At 39.0% G+C, this 8433-nt stretch overlaps 2 protein-coding genes and 1 pseudogene across 3 annotated transcripts in view; all 3 read right to left on the bottom strand.

Moving 5' to 3' along the window:
- LOC141350776 (uncharacterized) overlaps positions 1-8433 on the bottom strand; it is a 381966-nt pseudogene that overhangs the window by 46659 nt on the left and 326874 nt on the right.
- Positions 1-8433, bottom strand: part of LOC129422537 (uncharacterized) — a 681876-nt gene that overhangs the window by 648119 nt on the left and 25324 nt on the right. The gene's annotated exons all lie outside the window — the stretch shown is intronic.
- LOC129422743 (uncharacterized) overlaps positions 1-8433 on the bottom strand; it is a 177576-nt gene that overhangs the window by 168379 nt on the left and 764 nt on the right. The gene's annotated exons all lie outside the window — the stretch shown is intronic.

Raw genomic sequence — 8433 nt, 5'->3', positions numbered from 1 at the left:
AAAAACTGTACACAAGCTAATTTCTGTTAATCTTTTCTGTTAATCTTTATACAGGACCATACTAAAGTTTTCTAATGCTAACTTAGTGTGACAATGTAAATATGTTGCCTATATAGTATATCTTGCAAGATGATATTATCTAATTAAATAGTAAACAATAATAGCTTAAAATGTGCGTTATTGTTTGCAGCGTACTATTGCATGGATCACACAAGACTATAAATTACCTTTTCCGACATAATGATCATATTAAAACGTGTCTTAGATTTACTAGAAACATTGTGGAACAGAAGATTGTGTGTGTTTTACTGATTAAATCAAACAACCGATCACAGGTACGAGGACACACCCCCACAGTCCCAAAGTCAACTTGATCGAGCAAGTGCGTGTTGTGCAGCTCCGAGCGCATAGAGAGAGTCGAGCGAGCCCTCATCCCAGCCCGTGTGACTGCGTTTGTGCGCTTTGAACAGAGGTGCGCTCTCGGGAGGACGTTTTTCTGCGCGCGAATAGTGTTCTGTGAACACGCAAGAATGCTTTCCCGCGCGCTCGCTAAGATGCTTTTCCACACATGGAGTGTTCTGCGCTCTGTCTATCTTTTCGTGCACGCGACTTTTGTGCCTGAATTAACAGCATAAAAATCTATTGATCATTTGAAAAATTAAGACCTCCGTGAAAAATTCAAGACTTTGAGGTGAAATTCAATAACTTTTAAGGCCTTAATATGGGAAAATGAAATTCAATACTTTTTCAAGACTTTTAAGACTCCGCGGGTACCCTGCACCCCAGTTGATCACTACTTTAATGTAGATAGTCTACTTTAATGTTTAAAGGTGTAGCGGACGATTTTCTCGAATTTTAAAAAAGAACTGCCTTCTCCACTTTTTAAAAAAAATGCTATTGCGTAACACTCCTGATTGACAACTAGGAGGACCAATAGTCTTGATGATCCACCCTGGAAAAAAAATCCTCCTAACTTTAACTAGGAAGTTTGCTTTAAATTGCTTTTATTCTGTACACTATGGCACAGAGTCATTATCAAATCTAAGTCGTTAAACCAAAACGACAAAAACTTTGTGTGAACTCATGTAAATGATGCTTGCATCTAATGCATTTACTCAACGTATGCACATGAATGACAATAGCCTATTTCATGTGCCTTGTTAATGGGCGCTTTCCATTTAAATCAGACAGTGCTTGTTTAGACATCACAATGTGCATCTCTTCCTTTTCTCTTTTCTGTTTGAGACATTAGAAGACCCTGATTATAAACTATTTTCTTTTTGGCAGGTAATTTTTGACTGGGAACACCACAATTGCTACAAAGTGGGGAAATACATTTAAAAAGGCAACAAAAACAATCTTATATTGCGATTGTTATAGTTCATATAGTAATTTCAGTACAAGGCAATAACATTAAAGGGACATTGGCACTCATTTATCAATCTTGCGTAGAAACGGGCGTATATGTCGGCATAAGATTATGCTTACACTCCTCTCACCGCCTGATTTATGAAGCTGTGCATACCTCTGAAATTCAGGTGTAAGCAATGCCTGCCCTTCATAATTGCCGGGGTTGAAAGCGATCGTCATTCGAATAACACGGCCATATAAATTCAAGTCTCCGCTTCCCCCACGCCCTCATTTTACACCATTGACACGCAGAAGACGGCAAAGAAGAGAAACCAGGGATGTGGAAAGAAATTGCATAACAATTTGTAATATTTGTATTATTATTTTTATTATTAATGACGCTTATTGATATTTAGAATAATTATTTATTATTTATTATTATTATTATTATTATTTACTGTTGTCTACATCTAAATTCTATGTCTGCTTAATGGTTCGGTTAAGTTTTTTTTTTAAATAATATTTTAAAATGATGGAGTAACTTTTGTAGTGTGTTTTTATACAGTTGTTTGTTAGCTAAGATCCAAAGTCAAAGTCAAAGTCAAAGTTTATTTATAAAGCACTTTTTAAAAACAGCAAGTGTTCCCCAAAGTGCTGTACATAAGCAGAATAAAATATCAAAGATACAAACAGCTAACACCATAACAGAAAAACATCAAGAGACAGTAAAACAATAAAAAATGCAGCTCTCACATAGCATCAAATGCCAAACCATATAAATAAGTTTTTAGGTCCGATTTAAAAGCAGGAAGAGTTCGAGCCTGTCTAATATAGAGAGGTAAGCTGTTCCAAAGCCTCGGTGCCATTACTGCAAATGCTCGGTCACCCCTGCTCTTCAACCTAACACGTGGGACAACTAGAAGCAAATGATCAGCAGACCTAAGTGCTCTTGTCGGGGCATACAGATTGATCATATCAGAGAGATATCTTGGTGCTAGGCCATTTAAAGATTTAAAAACAAGTACTAAAATCTTAAATTGTGTCCTGTAGTGAACAGGTAACCAGTGGAGAGACGCTAAAATGGGAGTGATGTGTTCCCGCTTTCGTGTGCCTGTCAACAGGCGAGCTGCCGCATTCTGGACCATTTGCAGTCTAGAGAGAGAAGCCTGACTAATACCTGTATAGAGGCCATTACAGTAATCAAGGCGACTGGAGATAAAAAGATGCACAACTCTTTGAAAATCTTTAAAAGACAGGAAAGGTTTCACCTTGGTGAGTTGTCTCAGTTGGAAAAAACTAGATTTAATTACAGAATTAATCTGTTTTTCAAGTTTAAAATCACAATCCATGATAACACCCAAGTTCTTTACATGAGGCCTCACAAATGAATTCAGTTCACCAAGTTCAAAATCTGTTGGCTTACAATTACCCCCTGGCCCAAACAATATAACTTCTGTTTTATTTTCATTAAAAATCAGGAAATTTCCTGCCATCCATGCCTTGATTTCCTCTAAACACTGTACAAGAGGAACCAATGAGCAGGTGTCTGTTAATTTCAAAGGCAGATAAATTTGTAAGTCATCTGCGTAGCAATGAAAAGAAACACCAAATTTCCTAAAAATCTGTCCCAAAGGGAGCATATACAGAGAAAACAGAATTGGGCCCAAAATGGAGCCCTGAGGGACCCCACACGTAAGAGAAGCAGTAGAGGAGACAAAGTCACCAACATGAACTGAGAATGATCTTTCAGCCAAATAAGATCTAAACCATGCCAGTGCAGTACCCTTAATACCTATGCATTGTTCTAGCCGTGCAATCAAGATGTTGTGGTCTACCGTATCAAATGCTGCCGAGAGGTCCAATAGGAGTAAAATCGCGCAGTCCCCTGAATCAGTGGCAAGTAGCAAATCATTAAAAACCTTCAGGAGGGCAGTTTCTGTACTATGTCGTGATTTAAAACCAGACTGAAGCACCTCATGAATACCATTTAAGTCAAGATACGAATTCAATTGCCTAAATACAACCTTTTCCAGTAATTTAGAGATAAATGGTAATTTCGAGATTGGTCTAAAATTAGCCAGTACTGATGTATCCAAATTTGATTTCTTAATTATTGGTTCTACAGCTGCATGTTTAAAAGACTTTGGTACAACTCCTGAAATAAGGCTACTGTTAATAATTGCTACAATTTTTGGACCAATGGATTCAAATGACTCTTTTAAAAGACAAGGAGGAACAATATCCATCCCACATGAAGATGGTTTCATTTTCAAAATGATCTCATTCAAAGAGTCCAAAGACACCATTTCAAACTGATCAAAAACAGCAGGGCACTCAGTGGGGATAGATACACACATTAATGGCAAAGAAATGTTTGCTTTAACAGCCTCAATCTTACTAATAAAAAAATCTAAAAATTTCTCACACATTTCATCCGAGGGCTCCAAGCAAGTAGCTTGGGAAATGTTCAAAACAGAGTTAATAGTACTGAACAACACAGCTGGCTTGTGTGAGTTATTACAGATGACATCTGAGAGATACTTAGATTTTTCAGATCTAACAGTTTTCTGATATTTAGCTAAACATTCCTTTAAAATATCACATGAAACCTGCAATTTGTCCTTCCTCCAGCGGCGTTCCGCCCTTCTGCATTCCAGCCGCACAGCTCGGGTAGTAGCATTTAGCCACGGTTGAGCTCTAGGTTTATCTCGTATTGTCTTAAAAGGGGCCACAATGTCCAAAATCCTTTGACAGGTCAAGGAAAACAGTGACGTTAATTCATTGGTGTTAAGTCCCTTTGATGATATAGAAAACTCTTCATCAATGGCTTTAAAAGCCTCAGAAAAAGGAAGTTGAGGGGTTAATCATACGACGGCGACGTGCTGGAACAGGCACTTTAGAGTCGCACGTTAAGCAAACCTCAAATAAAACAGGCAAATGGTCAGAGATAATAGAATCACAGACTTCAATATTATCAATCGGCAAGCCATATGATAAGACCAGGTCTAATGTATGTCCACCTATATGAGTAGCCGTAGCCACGGACTGAGTTAGATTGAAAGACTCTACAAGATTTAAAAAAGTTGTAGCCAGAGGCTTGGCTAGACAACACACATGAATGTTAAAATCGCCAACAATTAAGACCCGGTCGTATTTTGGCATAATATCAGCCAGAAAATCAGAAAACTTATTGATAAAATCTTTGTTATATTTCGGAGGACGATAAACAACAGCACATAGCACTGGACAGCCGAGACTCATTTCAAAAATATTGAGTTCGAAGCTGGAGTAGGAGTAAGATGGCAGCTGCCGGCAAATTAAGTGATCTATAAAAATAGTTGCTACTCCACCTCCTCGACCCGTGAGCCGTGGAGAGTTAAAAAAAGTACAGTTCAGCGGTAGAACTTCTGAAAACACACTCGACTCACCAACGCCGATCCAGGTCTCCGTCACACACAACATGCTCAGGTCCTTGGAAATAAAAAAGTAATTCAAAATAAAAGACTTATGGGCTAGTGATCTAACATTTACCAAGGCTACCCTCACTGGAGTTGACACTTTTGCCGTCGGAGGCTCCCAAACAAAGGACCGTAGGAGAGAGGCATCCACACCACCTCTTCTAGGACGGGGAGGCCGATAAGACATAGTCGAGGGCTCCTCCACGCCAATAACAGGAACCAACCACTTATAGGCATGAACCCAGGAGCGACGAGGCAGGTACCGGCAACAAGCCACATCAACTTCAGCTAAAATCCAGCGTGGGTCGGCATTTGGAAACAAAGCCACCAAAGTCCTCACCTTCACCAACAGACCACCTCGTTTACCGCGGCGCCTGAATCGCTTCTTTCTCACAGGGGGGCAAAGGGTCCGACACAGGTAAGCCGGTAGTTGACATAGCGGAGGGGGGAGCGAATTGTTGTTTCCATCCGGATTAATATTATAGATCGCTGTGTTTTCCACGGCTGATCTAATGCTAAAAAGAGTCTGGCGATCATACACCCATAGAGAGTCTGCAGCTTCTAAAACAATCAATAAAAACAAAACAAACATCCATACAGCCGGGAGCAACAGACGGCCAGCCGCATACATAGGCGCCATCTTGATCCAGTTTGATACGGAGCTCCGGATATAATTCAAATTAACAATTTGTTTCCACGACATCCACATGTTTTACTAGGCTAATTCATAATTTGAAGTAATAATAATTGTAATAGTAATTACAAAATATTATAATAATTAAAGCAACACCATGTAGTTTCCATGTAAAAATGACTTACAGCTCCCCCATGTGGTTGAAAAGCGCAACAGTGCCTGGTATCAGACACTCTTCTGTGGGCAGGGGGAGGGGCGGGGCTGTGTGCTCTACCCTCCACCGTGTAAGATTAAAATTGAAGGAACTTATTCCTTGGTTACAACTTGTCACAACCCCCTGTGCTGATCAAAGACTATTGTCACAGCTGTTTATCCAATACAGTGGGGATTAAAGGTGGTCTTCTGATTGGTCAGTTTGAATGTATTATGTTGGGTTTGGTCAAGTACAGTGGGGGTTAAAGGTGATCTTCTGATTGGTCAATTTGAATGTATCAAGTTAGGTTTAGTCACATGGTCAAGAGATAGAAGATAAAGGTCACTGTTTTTATGAGCTCTGGGCCTTTGCATTTTAGCTTTTGCCTTTGCATTGGCCTTTTCCCCTTTCCTTTCTTTCTTCACCTAAGTTCTGAGGTTCCGGCCATCAGGCCTAGATTTCAGTTCTCAAGTGTGAATCTCTTTCTTCTAAACTTTCTTTCTCTGTTCTCTATCTTATCAGGTAATATCTCACATACATTGGAAACAATCAATTGTTTGTATTATTTACCATTTCATGCATTTATAGTGTAACCATTTCAACTGTAACTTTAAGTCAGTACTGTAATTAAACCTTTTCATTTACAAATCTGTTGTTTAGTTTTGATTTAAGGTTAACACTTAAACGCTCCATATTGCAATACAATATATTCGTACTCTAGCAACGCTCTTAGACATATTGTGTGCGAAACCCGGGAACGATTGCAGTTTTCTTCTCCTTCCGAAACCTGAGATCCCTTACAACCGCCACTTTCAGAGTGTGCTTGTAGCAGCTAGGAGGCTGCTCAGGTTGCAGCAACAGTACAATTTGTCCAGTTAAAAGTTGTTCTATCACGGAAATAATTTTAGAGACATTATTAAAAGGTAAAAAAACTACATAGTGTTGCTTTAATTCCAAGGAACAAACCGTTGAATATTGGGAACAAATTCTAAATGTATGGCCATACTTTAGACTAAATAAGAAGTGTCCATAATGTAGCATAAAAGATAATTCGTGGCCATAACTTTGTCAGCATGTCATCATGATCGGATTTTCGGCTCCATTCAACACAAGCATTTTACCTTACCTATTTATGTGTATTTATTTATTTATCATTGGATGGTATGTAACTAGCTTACCTTTTGATGAATTATTACCATGTTTTCGTAGCACATCCTTGTGCTTTCTTGCAATGTGCCGCTTCAGATTCCAGGATGAATATTTGCTAACTTTTACAGTCTCTCCGCAGTCCCTTTCAATTATTCGTCCTGCTCAATCTTAACTTTGATTTTTACTTTACATTTATGTATAAGGCTTGAATTCCATGACTTATTGCTAAACGTTTTTACAGATTCTCGAACTAGCAAATTATCAAAGGGCGTTCTGGGTTCAACAAACGGTGCTGAGCGAGCGGAATTTTCGGAATCAACGCTCTGCTCCCACTAAGCTCCGTTCACATGCTCGCTCTGAAACGTCAGGTAAAGCGCATAGGCTCTCAAACTTAAGGAATACATATACCTACAAATCAAATGCTTTGGTAAAGTCTCACAAATTAAACATTGAAGTCCATGTTGCATAAAAATAAACACTGAAGTTTATAATTACTATGTTTTTTTTTTACAGTGGGTCATAATATATCATATATTTTAGTTTGTCAGTGCGTTTTAGTGGTGTTAGGAAGTTTTGGGCATTTCTGCACTAACTCAAAATGTGCGTACACCACCTCCTGAGCTGTCGTAGGATTTGAGCGTGCCCTACGCCAACGTCCATATTGATAAATCTCAAAGTCACCTTGGTTTTGGGTGTACGCTGGAAATTGGGTGTACGCACTTTTGATAAATGAGGGCCATTGTGTAGGAATTTCTCCCATCTTACGGTGAAATTGAATATTGCATTCAAACAAAACGGCTTTTCACACAGCGCTTAACCCTTGATTATCTTCTTGGTAAACCCTGCTTTTAACCCTGGGTTAAGGATCGTTTCACACTTGTAATTTAGAAGCAGGGTTATCCCTGAAATTAACTTAAATTGGAAGCAGGTTTAGCAGCGCTTTTGTGGGGTTAACCCCGCATTGTGGTGCCAAAGCATGCAGTGTGAAACGAAGCAGGGTTAGAATGTTATGACACTAATAAAACAAAGGACAAGTTAATCGTGGAGAAACTAAAGGACTCAAGTCTCACGCATTCACTGTGAGATACATGCAATTCAGTCAGTTTACACACTCACACATTGTCTTCGTAAGAGACTGATAACTTTTCCTGCTATATACAATTAATGGATGAGGCGCAGGGAAGTTCTCTGTCGAGTTCATAGCTGTCTCGAGGTTTTCTCACGCTTCTCTGATGTCATTCAGAGAGCAAGACCTTCAACCCTCACTCAACCATCTATGTCATGGTCTCATTTAACAACTTATGTTTGTATTTAATGTAGCCTACTGCACAGTTACTGCTGTCAATTTTAGATGGTTACAGTTATTGATAGCCAAAACCACGTTTAGTCTGTTAAATACCAAATAAACAGCTTGTTTATGTATACTTTCTTGTTTGATAAAAAAAAATCGGATCGGAATCGCACAATTTGCTTGTAAAAAAAAATCTGTATAAAAATCGGCCATGACAAATCAAGATCGTGCATCCCTACTTCAGACAAAAATTATATTACAGCTTGATGGCAGGCGTAAGACCATCATGAAAAAGTGCCTCTCACTCATTATACTCATCATGTGACGTTGGCTCTGAAGGAAAACGCGCTGTGGATTA

The sequence above is a fragment of the Misgurnus anguillicaudatus genome, chromosome 19 (genome assembly GCF_027580225.2).
Source record: "Misgurnus anguillicaudatus chromosome 19, ASM2758022v2, whole genome shotgun sequence".
NCBI lineage: Eukaryota > Metazoa > Chordata > Actinopteri > Cypriniformes > Cobitidae > Misgurnus > Misgurnus anguillicaudatus.
The sequence above is the reverse complement of the archived record's forward strand: the minus strand, read 5'-3'. Positions and strand labels throughout refer to the sequence as shown.